The following is an 11468-nucleotide window of genomic DNA, read 5'->3' on the forward strand; positions in this document are numbered from 1 at the left end:
GGGGAATTCTGTGAGAAAAGGGCTTTGGAATAGGCATCGGAATTATGGCTGCTGGATGTTAGTGGTGGTCACATCCAGCAGGGTTAAGTTTAACCCTGTCATAGGCCGGAGACTATGACAGGGTTAAACTTAACCTACCCCATCATGATTGGCTAGTGATTAGTTTGATATGAAAATAAGGGATTAAGGAGGCTCGAGGGATCCTAGAAAGTTTATAGTAGGTAACTGCAATGCTGATACAAGATGGCCTGGAGCTTACAGTTAAATTCTTTGGGCACTAGATAAAGAACATACTTTTCCATTCAGGACACCATGATCCTAAATGTGCCTGGGTAACAGCACAGATTAAGTTTAGCCCGGACTGGTGTGGAAGGTAAAAGTTGTGCCCACACTGAGAAAGATTAGTAAGAGTTCTGGACTGGAAGAATAAGGAAGAATAAGGAGTAGAAGGTCTGTCTTGGAGTCAAAAAGAACTCAAGTGGTCGGAGGCTTTTCCATGGCCCTCTGTCCAAAGTAATGCTGTATTATTTTAATTCCATGTGACCAAAGCTTCACTCCATCACAGAAGATCTGGAAACTGCATATCATCAATACTGCAAAGAGCTCAGTGACAGTTACCTGGGGAGAAACTGCAACTGAATGCCAACCCTACACTGCAGATTTGCTGTCTTTTACCTTCAGGTTTCCTTTTCACATTGAACAATTTACAGGTAAAGACTGGCTGAGATTTGTCTTTTTTATCTTTGGTATTCTTCTGAGCTTACACCTAAATGTGAGTCCTGTGTGCTATTGTGTGTACCCAGATTTATGTAGAAACATTAAACATCATCTGGAAGGGCACATGGCTTTTTGAGGTCTGTGGAGAAAGCACCAGATGGAAGCTTATAAGGCTCTTGTTCCAAAAGCCCTGTGTATAAAACATCTTCAAGAATTATTAAAAAAAACCCCAATTCATTCAGCAATCCTAGGCTTTATAAATAAAATGTACATGTGTAAGCATGAGTCTATATGTTTGTATGGTCAGCAGAATAATAGTCCCTAAAGTTGTCCATGCTCTAATCCCTGAGATCTGTAAATGTTGCCTTACATGGCAAGAGTGACTTGGCCAGTGTGACTTGGTATGGTGCTTGAGATGGGAAGAGTCTTCAAGTAGGCACAATCTAATACATGAGTTTTTAAAAGTGGAGAGCCTCTCCAAGTTGCAATGGGAGACGCAACAACAGAAGGATCAGAGAGAGAAGGTAGCATGAAAAGGATTCAGTGCCCTGGGCTGAGCTGCAGGGAGCTATGTGCACAGACCGGGAAGAGGCCTCTAAGAGCTAAGGGAAGCCTAAGATGACAGCCAGCAAGGAAATGGGGACCTCAAGTCCAACAACCACGGGGAATTAAATTCTGCCAAAGCCTGGATGAGCAAGGTATTGGGTGCTTCTCAGAGAAGAACACAGCTCTGCTGGCACTCTGATTTTAGAACAGTGAGATCCATGTCGGGTTTCTGACCTATGGAACCGTAAGATCATAGATTTGTATTAAGTGTGTGGTAATTTGTTATAGCAGCAATAGAAAACTAATACAGGTAGAAAACCATATGTTGCATCTATTTAAAAGGTTAAAGCTTCTAAACCAGCATTTTCAAATCTTTGGATCACAACACATTAATCTGTGGGCTGTGACAACTATTAAAAAAACTTTGAGGTATATTTTTGAGGTTTATTTATTATACCTGAATTAAAAAACAATAAAAATATCACACTGCATTTCACAGATTCCTATACCCAAACTGTATCTATTTTGATGAACAATTACACTAATTGTGACAAGTTAGTGAGTGAAACAGTGTAAGGGATGTGCGTTTGCTATAAATGGTGTTTCAAGCTTTTGTTTACAGGTATCACTTGATTCACTGGTAAATGACAATTGGTTCGACCATTATCAAGATGGAAGGGATGGATCTGAAGAGTTTAATTTTAATATTTACATAATTCACAGCTGTGAAATGCAGGAGAATTTGACCTGCAGTTGGAAAGTATGAGATTGTACACTGAGATTTTGTTATGAACATTCACATAAGTCTCAACCAGCTATATGCACAGTAGCTTTGTCCTTGCATGTTCTGGGCTGGAGTAAATTTGTGAACAGGCATTAAATGAAGTCATTTCTAATTTTTTGTTTTTGTGTTGTTTATTTTGTCCCCCCCCACCACAGGTTATATGTACACACAAATAGAATAATATTTGATATAAACAATATCAAATATCATATTTTTAAAATAGAATTTTTATTTTTCACTTATTTTTGGGATACAATATTATATTAGTTTCAGGTGTACAGCATAGTGATTAGAGATCTATATAACTCACAAAATGATCACCCCAATAAATCTAGTACCCCTCCACCTCCGTACATATTGCAATATTATTGACTATATTGCTTTTGCTATACTTTGTATCTCCATGACTATTTTGTAACTATCCATTTATACTTCTTAATCCCTTTTCCCTTTTTCACCAATGCCTCCCAAGCCCCATCCCATATGGTAACCCTCAAAATGTTCTCTGTATCCATGAGTTTGTTTCCGTTTGTTTATTTTGTTCTTTAGATTCCACATGTACATGAAATCATATGGCATTTGTCTTTCTCTACCTGACTTACTCCATTCAGTACAACCCTCTAAGTCTATCATGCAATATCTTTATCCATCCCCTTAGTTTTAGCCTGTGTGTGTCTTTTAATTTGAAGTGAGTCTCTTGTAGGCAACCTGTGTAAGGATCTTGTTTTCTCATTCATTCAGCCACCCTACCTTTTGATTGGAACACTGAATTCTTTTTCATTTGAAGAACTTGTTGATAGATACATAGTTATTGCCATTTTTTATTCATATTTTGATACATATTTTTTTTTTTTCTTAAAGTTCTTCCAACATTTCCTTTACTACTGGCTTGGTGGTGATGAACTCCTTTAGCTTCTTCTCGTTTGGGAAGCTCTTTATCTGTCCTTAGATTCTAAATGATAACTTTGCTGGATAGAGTAATCTTGGTTGTAGGTCCTCGATCTTCATCATTTTGAATGTTTCTTGCCAATGTCTTCTGGCCTGCAAAGTTTCTGCTGAGAAATCAGTTGACAGTCTTCTGGGAGCTTCCTTGTAGGTAACTAACTGCTTTTCTCTTGTTTCTTTTAAGATTCTCTTTTTGTCTTTAACCCCTGACATTTTCATTAGGTATATATATATATAATTTGCCAATCTCTCTGTCCTGCAAGGTTTCTTTTGAGAAATCAGCTGCTAGACTTATAGGGAATACCCTTGTAGGTAACTAACTGCTTTTCTCTTGCTGCTTTTAAGATTCCCTCTTTGTATTAAATCTTTGGCATTTTAATTATGATGTGTCTTTGTGTGGACCTCTTTGGGCTCATCTTGTTTGGGATATCCAACCTTCCTGGGCTTGTATATCTGTTTCCTTCACCAGGTTAGGGAAACTTTCCATCATGATTTCTTCAAATAGTTTTTCAACTTCCTGCTCTCTTCTCCATTTGGTATTCTTACAATGTGAGTATTGTTATGTTTGATGCTGTCCCATAAACTTCTTAAATTATCTTCACATTTTTGGATTTTTTTTTTCTTGTTGCTGTTCTGATTAGGTGTCCTCCGCTATCCCATCCTCTATATCAGTGATTTAATCTTCCTTGTCACCACTCTGTTGATTCCTTCTAATACTCTTCATCTCAGATATTATATTCTTCATTCCTGACTGGTTCCCTTTTATAATTTCCATCTCCATTTTCATGTTTTCTATCTTGTTGTTAAAGTTCTCACTGAGTTCATCTATTTTTATTGAGCATCTTTATAACCAGTGATTTGAACTCTGCATCCATTGGATTGCTTGACTCCACTTTGTTTAGATCTTTTTCTGGAGCTCTGGTCTATTCTTTTATGTGAGGCACGTATCTTTGTCTCCCCATTTTGGCTGCCTTTCTGTGTCTGTCTCTATGTACTAGATAAAGCTCCTAAGTCTCCCAGTCTTAGTAGCTTTGTGGGGCTCAGTGGCACAGTGCTGAGGGGGGTTCAGCCACAGGCCAAATATAGCCTCAGCCTGTGCCCTTCCAGAGCCATCTGTAAAAGTCAGGAAGCAATCCACAGATGGGTGCCACCTGGGCTGTGATTGTAGTTGCCTCAAGAGGCCATGCCAGAAACCAATTCTGGCTGCCACTATTGTGGAGCTTGGGGCTGCTCAGCAAGGGGCACAGGGCATGCCCAGGACCCCACTGGATGTGGCTTGGGTGGGGCCGCACATAGAAAGGGCAAAGTTTCAGAGAGTTGTCTGGGCGGAGCGACCTCTGTTATCTAGTTTGATGATGCCTCAGCTATGACAGTGCCTGGATCCATATACTGGGAGTGGGGAAGGCTCCACCAAGGATCAATGGATACCACCAGCACTTCTGCCCAGGAGAAAGCTGCCCTTCCAGCCCTCGCCATAAAGCCCTACAATTCAGTGTCCCTCCCCCCATATGTCCCTGGCTCCTCATCTCCCCATCAGCTGCCCCAGTGCTGCAGCTCAGGGTGAGCGAGTCCGTCACTACGAAAATCCAGTTGTGGTCATGCCCCCTTTAAGAGGAACATCTGCACCTGCCAGCTGCAGCTGCTGTAGGTTCTGTCTTGCTCAGCCTGTGTGGGACCGAGTAGCCTCGTGTCTCTGCTCCATCCTACCCTTCCAAGGTGCTTTCTTATTTCTCTCCCTAGATGTAGGGCCTCTGTTCATCCAGACCCCAGGTGACTCTGCTTTCTATTTGCTTCATGGTTTTGTCATAATTTAGTGTAGTCATAAGAGAAGCTGTACAAAGCCTCTATCCTCTATGCCATCTGGACCAGTTGTGTAAACTTTATTATGTTTTTACATGATCAAATGTGCAAGGGTATTGTTTCATAAAATATTTTTTATTTTTATAGATATGTTTATGAGTGTTAGGTCACAATGTGAAATGTGTTACTTACTGTGTGTTGCAGTCTCAACACTGTTCTAGATTGATTTATTAAAATGCAGCTGCCATGGATAAATCTTATCTTATGATCAATCTAGGGTGTTGGAGGTTTTTTTTTTTCCACAAGATGTTTACAAAGACAAAACATCAAGGAATATCAGTGAGTAGAGGGTTTCTTTTTAAGGCATTATTGAGCTTTAGGCCTCAGAGTTGCATGTGAGGTAGGGATTTCTCAGAATCCACATAAAACAATCAGGGACTCCTCCCCTCCAAACATCTATTTATGGTCAGAGTAATGAGGATATAATTTCCAGCTGCTCCCAGAATAGGGACTCTTGCCCATCCAACTACAAGTGTGCCCGTGCTGGTATACCCGAGGCCACTCTGTGTACACTGGCAGAGGACCACACCTTTTGTGATCTTGGGCTATGTAACAAATTAAACTAAAACATAGTTTCATTAAAACACAATAAACATTTTACATAGTTTCTTTAACTTAGGAATTGGAGAGTGGCTTAACTGGGTGGTTCTGGCTGGGAGTCTCTCATCAGGTTACAGTTAACATATGGCTAGAGATTGCAGTCTTCTGACAGTGGGAGGATCTACTCACTTGGCTGCAAAGTTGGTGTTGGCTGTTAGTTGCAAGCTTCTTCTGCTCACATTGACCTCAATATGAGGCTGCTTGAGTCTCCATGCCTACATGGCAGTTGGCTTATCCCTGAGCAAGTGATATGAGACAGCATGATGGAAGGAGCAATGTCTTCTACGACTTAATCTCAAAAAACATACTCCATATTTTCCACAATATTCTATTGAACTTCAAAACACTAAGAAGGCTGGCAGTTTCCACTTTTGCTCTGAGAGTCCAACCTTCTATGAAGAGAAGTCCAAACTAACCTGCTGAAGAAAGAGGCCACGGTTTTAAAGTGCAAGTTGTTAAACATTTACCAGCACTGGAAGGAAATTTTCACTCTATATCCTTTTGTAGCCTTCGAAACATGTAAATATTACTTGTCTAAAAGAAGTAAATCCTATAATGACACATGCATAGCATTCTCAAGGAGAAAGACTCTACCTCTTGATGGAAGAAATGGCAAAATTACACTACAATAGGGAGGTGTGATTCACTGGGGACCACATCACACAAATTGGATGGTACTAGGTGTCACTGTTGCTACTCCATAGCCCAAGACAAAATACACAGTGAACTTGACAACAGAAGTGAGATTTTCTACAATGTCATCCTATTTGCTAGAAGGCATATGGATCTTCTAAAGGAATTCACTTTGGTAAGACAGCCTGTTTGCCAGCAGTTATCTCTTGCCTCCCTCAAACTCTAGAAATTTCAGGGAACCTGACTTCCCAAGATCTCAGTGAGCCATTATTCTGACCTCAGCAATCTACCCCTCCCCATTCGCCGCCCCCCACAAATAAAACCTCATTGATAGGGTCATCTTTCCCTCTGGAGTAGACTTGACTTTTCAAGTTGGACAAGTTTCTCTTGGGATGGGCAATGTGGGCAGAGAGGAATATTTTATTGAGAGGAATATTTCGTGTGAGATAGTATTCTGTCTTACAAATTTGGAGTATGAGTGACGGCCTTCTCATCTATCACCTTTGTCACACTGTACCACTGTAACATCTGTTGATTTGTGCTCCTTTTATGTCAAGGAAACAAACATTTAAAAATACAACTTTGCTTTCCACAACCTCAGATTCTCATAGTTCCTAACAAGTTTCATATGATATCTTTAATTTTATCTAAAGGCACATATAAAGCCTCCTTAGCAGTGAATCCAGTTTTCTGCAGGCTTGTATTGCAGGTTCTACAATTTCCCCAACCCTCCCAACCTTATAACAACCTTTTCTCATTTTTGTAAATTGGGTTTCCCAGCTATTTCTCCCTTTGGAACCTGGTTTCTGGTCTTAGGATGCTGTCTGAATGTTGTTCTCATCTTTCTTTGAGCATATTCTTTTTTTCACCTCTCTTTTCTGTTGGTCACTGGCAGTTCAATGTTTAATTTCTTCCTCTTTTTTTAACCAGTCTCACACCATCCTCTGACAGTTGAATAAGATTGAGGAGCTATGTGGTACTGTTTAGTAGTAGCTAAATAAGTGGTAGCTAAATTAGTAGTAGCTAAGTAAGTGCTAAAGTTCTGAGGACAAGTACAGACTTTGTTTCCTTAGCAGTAAATAGATGTCTCACTGCAGCAGCACGTGTACATCGTAGTGGATGTGTGTTCATATTCCCACAAAGAACCAGTAGTTAGGAAAGGTGGGAGCACAGGGCTGACAAAGGCCTAACATAAAGCAGAACTGGGACAAGTGATACAGTCCCAGACATTGCCCTCAAGTTCTCTGAAGTGGTAAAGTGAACAACTGAAAAGCCCTTAAGAAACTTCAGTTCCTTCATATAAGTAAGGGGAGGCATTATGGTGCCAATCAACAGAGATGAGAGAATAAGATGCTGGGTGAAAGATGTACAATAAGAATTGATTTGATTCATCTCCAACTAAATCTAATGAGTCTCTGAATATAGCTCAGGAATGCTAGAAACAGGCACTGAAATAATAGTGGTTTACACAAAATAGTTTTTCTCATTTTTGTACAACTAGTTTAGAAGTAGGCAGTGTGGGTCAGCTATGTCCACTACATAAAGACATAAGAGACCCACCCTGGCTCCTTATGGCTTTCTGCATCACCATCCTGAACATATTACTTCCTAAAGTCACAACATGGTTGCTAGGGTTCCAGTTATTGTGTAGGAGTTCCAGGTAGGAAAAAATGGAAGGGTGAGAGATCAAAGAGTTTTCTTGGAAGTACTGCACAAAGACTAATGCTTATTTTGCATTGGCTCCCATATGCAAGGGAAGCTGGAAATGGAATTTTCTAGGTTGGCACATTACTTAGTATTTTATTACTGAAGGAAAAAGGAAAAATGGTTGTTGGGTAGGCTCAATCACAATTGGGTACTCAGATGGTCAAAGGCTTTTGCTCAAATAGAAGTGTTCTAGAGCTCATAATTTACAAAATAATAAGCATTAAATTGTTCAAAACTAAGGAAATGAACCAAAAATACATACCTATCCAATGATTTGCATTTTCTTCTGCTGAATGTTATAATGCTAAAATGTATGACATTCATTTGATTATGTAAAATGTGTTAAATGATAAATTTAAAAAAAAAAGATTTGATTTGACGTCATGATACAAATAGATAAATCTCCCAAAGGAAAGATATGTAAATGTAGTCATAGATATAACAGTGTAAGATACTTATAGTTAAGCATTAATGGTTAACTTATATGGCTATTTTTAGATACCCTCTATTACATATGAACTTACTTTTGGGAAATTTCTTTTGCCAGAAACTTCTTCATTGGGAACTCTAGTGAGGCACTCGTTGGCTTACAGGGGTTGGGTGGCCTGGGTTTGACTACTGGGTCAGCATCTCTGCAGGACTTAACTTTCAAATTTGGTCTGTATACTCCTGAGCCCCCTCTTAAGGAAAAAAGCACACAGAGTCAACAGTAAGCTTTAGTTTTCTGAATGACAAATAGAGCTTAAAACATGAAGGATTCTATGCTGTGTCTCCCCAGCAACTAAAGGTATTCACTGGCTCAAGGCAAGCCCTTTGCCCACAAGCTGACTGAGCGAGATCAGTAGCAGGGAGAGAACATCTCCTTGGCTGAGTGTGTCCTCGTTTACATAGAGTGGTGCAGCTGGAACACAACATCTGAACTACATAATGTCTCTTTCCTCATGGAGTGACATCCAGTAGGGAGATGCAGACTATAACAAATATAGAATGGAAAAAAGCAGAGTAGGTGAAGGAGAGCAAGGGTAACAGTTTGGGGGACAGATTTTAGATGAGGTAGTTAGGAAAAGCCCTCTGAAGGTGTGATATTGACAGAGTCATAAATGAAGAATATGAGCAAACCTGTGGGGAGAGGGGAAAAGGGCCACTCAAGCATAGGGGAAAAGCACAGTGGTGTGCCCGTGTGTTCGAGGAATAGTCCTGGTGAGGGTGAACTCAGTTTGTTAGTCTTTTTTTTTTAGATAAGCGATGGGGTGGTTAGTGGGAGTCTGTGGTGACTGAGCACCTGAAATGACCAAATTAAGATATGCTGTAAGTGTAAAAGCCATACTAGATTTCAAACACATAGTACAAAAAAGTAAAATTTAACTTTTAAAAATAATTACATATTTAAATGATAATTAGATATATCGAGTTAAATAAAATTTCACTTATTTATTTGTACTTTTTGAATGTGGTTATTAGAAAATTTTAAATTACCTATGTGATTCATATTTCATTTCTATGAGAGAGCATTTTTCTTGAGAATTGGGTTCCGCCACCAACTTCTCATAAGTGGTCTGAGTCTTGGACTTCTAATTTATGCTCTATATGTAAAAAGTTTGAAAGTCATCTTTCTTGCCCTCACAACAAGAAAAAATGGAATGAATTAAATATTGAGAGAGAATTAAAGTCAGAAGACAAACCACCTCCCCAAAACTGAAGAGGTGCACAAATATAGAGAATATATATCTGCTTACCTGAATCAGAAGCTGCTGAAACTGGTAACTGGTAAGAACACTTATCAGATAATTAGAGTGACTTTCTAGAGTCTGAGTCTAGATTAGTTTGAGAGTTGAATAATCCTGGGGAACCAGAGTAAGGTGAGAGGACTTCTACACTTTTGTGGGGTTGCCTCCAGGTTCTCACAGTGAATATTCTAGAAAAACTCCTCATATTTGGCTATAGTTAGGGAAAAAGTAAGCAAAAAAATTGGTTTTTGAAATAAGACCAAAGAATTCTCCATGATAAAGTCCTACTCAGTAAGGAAAAAAGCCATTACCATAGCTTCATCTGACTTGGAGGGAAGGGAAATTATCCAACTCCATCCCCCTCTAGTCTTCCCTCCTCACATAAATGGGAAAAACACTTGTGAAAGTCACAGCCCACGGGAACAGGCCTACTAAAAGACTGAGACCTAGTGCTGACCTCAAGAAAAAAATATACCTGTCAAAAAGGATTCTTAGTGGTTAAATGGGCCCAAATTTACAATCAAGGTCTAGCAGCCATTGTTTACAGGGCATCTCTCATGCATGCTGTATTTCAGAGAAAAGTCACAGACTGGACTGCAAAGCCCCTGCACTGTGTCCCTGCTGCCTGAGCAGATTCTTATAAAGAAATTCCTAGAATCGTATTTTGATCAATGGGCTGAGATCTTCCCTGTCCAATTGGACTTGCACAGCTTATATTCTCATTTGCATCTTTATCTACCAATTAGAGTGGCTTTACAATGACCAGTTAGGATTAGTGACTCCAACCAATCAGGTTAGTACTATTTAGATCAATTCATTGTGCAAATTTAGATTCCTTCTTTGCATAGAAATGGGTCAATCAGGGACCAGAACAGGAACTTCTTCTATGTCAGTGGGCCTCCCATTATTTCAGAGGAGCACATTTTCAGTTTTCTCTGGGGACTGCTTTTTCTTGGTTTGCAAACTGTTCACCAGAATAAAGTCTCTCCTTTTTCTACGTATCAGATTGGGGACTCCTATTGGCATTTGATAGTGGCACTGACCTTTTGTTGACAGTAGTTATAGAATTATAGGATGCTTTCCATTCCATCAGCTTTACCACCATATTGACGGTGCTCTTTTATAACAATATAGCTTATAGATGAAAAAACTGTAATGCTTTGATTTTATTTAAGAAGCCGTTTCTAGGGAAACCCAAACAGAACAGAGGAGACAAAACCAATGACATTAGAGGAAAGTGAGGTCTCTGACACAGCTACAGCAAAAAGTAAACACAGACTAACTCTTGGCCAGGAAAACACAAAACTTTACACTAAAACCCATTTATCTCAGTGCCTTTTACATCATGTTTGGGTTTCAAGAAAAATTACAGGTATACTAACAGACAAGAAAAAATAAAATATGAAGAGACAGACAAAATATCAGAATCAGACTGAGATATGGTAGAGATTTTGAAATTATCAGGCTGGGATTTTAAAGTAACTGATTAACATACTAAAAATGCAAATAGAAAAAGTAAACAATATGCAAGAACATAGGAGTAATGTAATCAGATTGATGGAACCACTAAGAAAATTAAAAGGTAATGCTAGAAATTAAAAACACTGTAACAAAATGAAGAATATCTTTGATGGCTATAACCAAGAAAAGGATCAGTAAGCTTGGAAATATGTCAATGGAAACTTCCCAAAATGAAATGCAAAGAGAAAAAAGAATTTAAAAATCAAAACAGAATATCGAAAAACTGGAATAATGACAAATGTTTATCATTTTCATAATGGGAATACTAGAAGAAGAAAGAGCTAAAGAAGCAGATAAAATATTTGATGTAGAAATGGCTAGGAATTTTTCAAAATATGAAAGAAACCAATCTAGGATGATCAGATAACACACCACAGGATAAATAATAACAACGACGACAAAAAACTACACCTAGGCATACCATATTC

The 11468-nt window shown here is 39.0% G+C and overlaps 1 pseudogene; it reads right to left on the minus strand.

The window, feature by feature from the left end:
- Window positions 1-8316: 8316 nt before the first annotated feature.
- Window positions 8317-11468, minus strand: part of LOC112484586 — a 6778-nt pseudogene continuing 3626 nt past the window's right edge.

Source organism: Pteropus alecto, unplaced genomic scaffold (assembly GCF_000325575.1).
Source record: "Pteropus alecto unplaced genomic scaffold, ASM32557v1 scaffold607, whole genome shotgun sequence".
NCBI classification, from domain to species: Eukaryota; Metazoa; Chordata; class Mammalia; order Chiroptera; family Pteropodidae; genus Pteropus; species Pteropus alecto.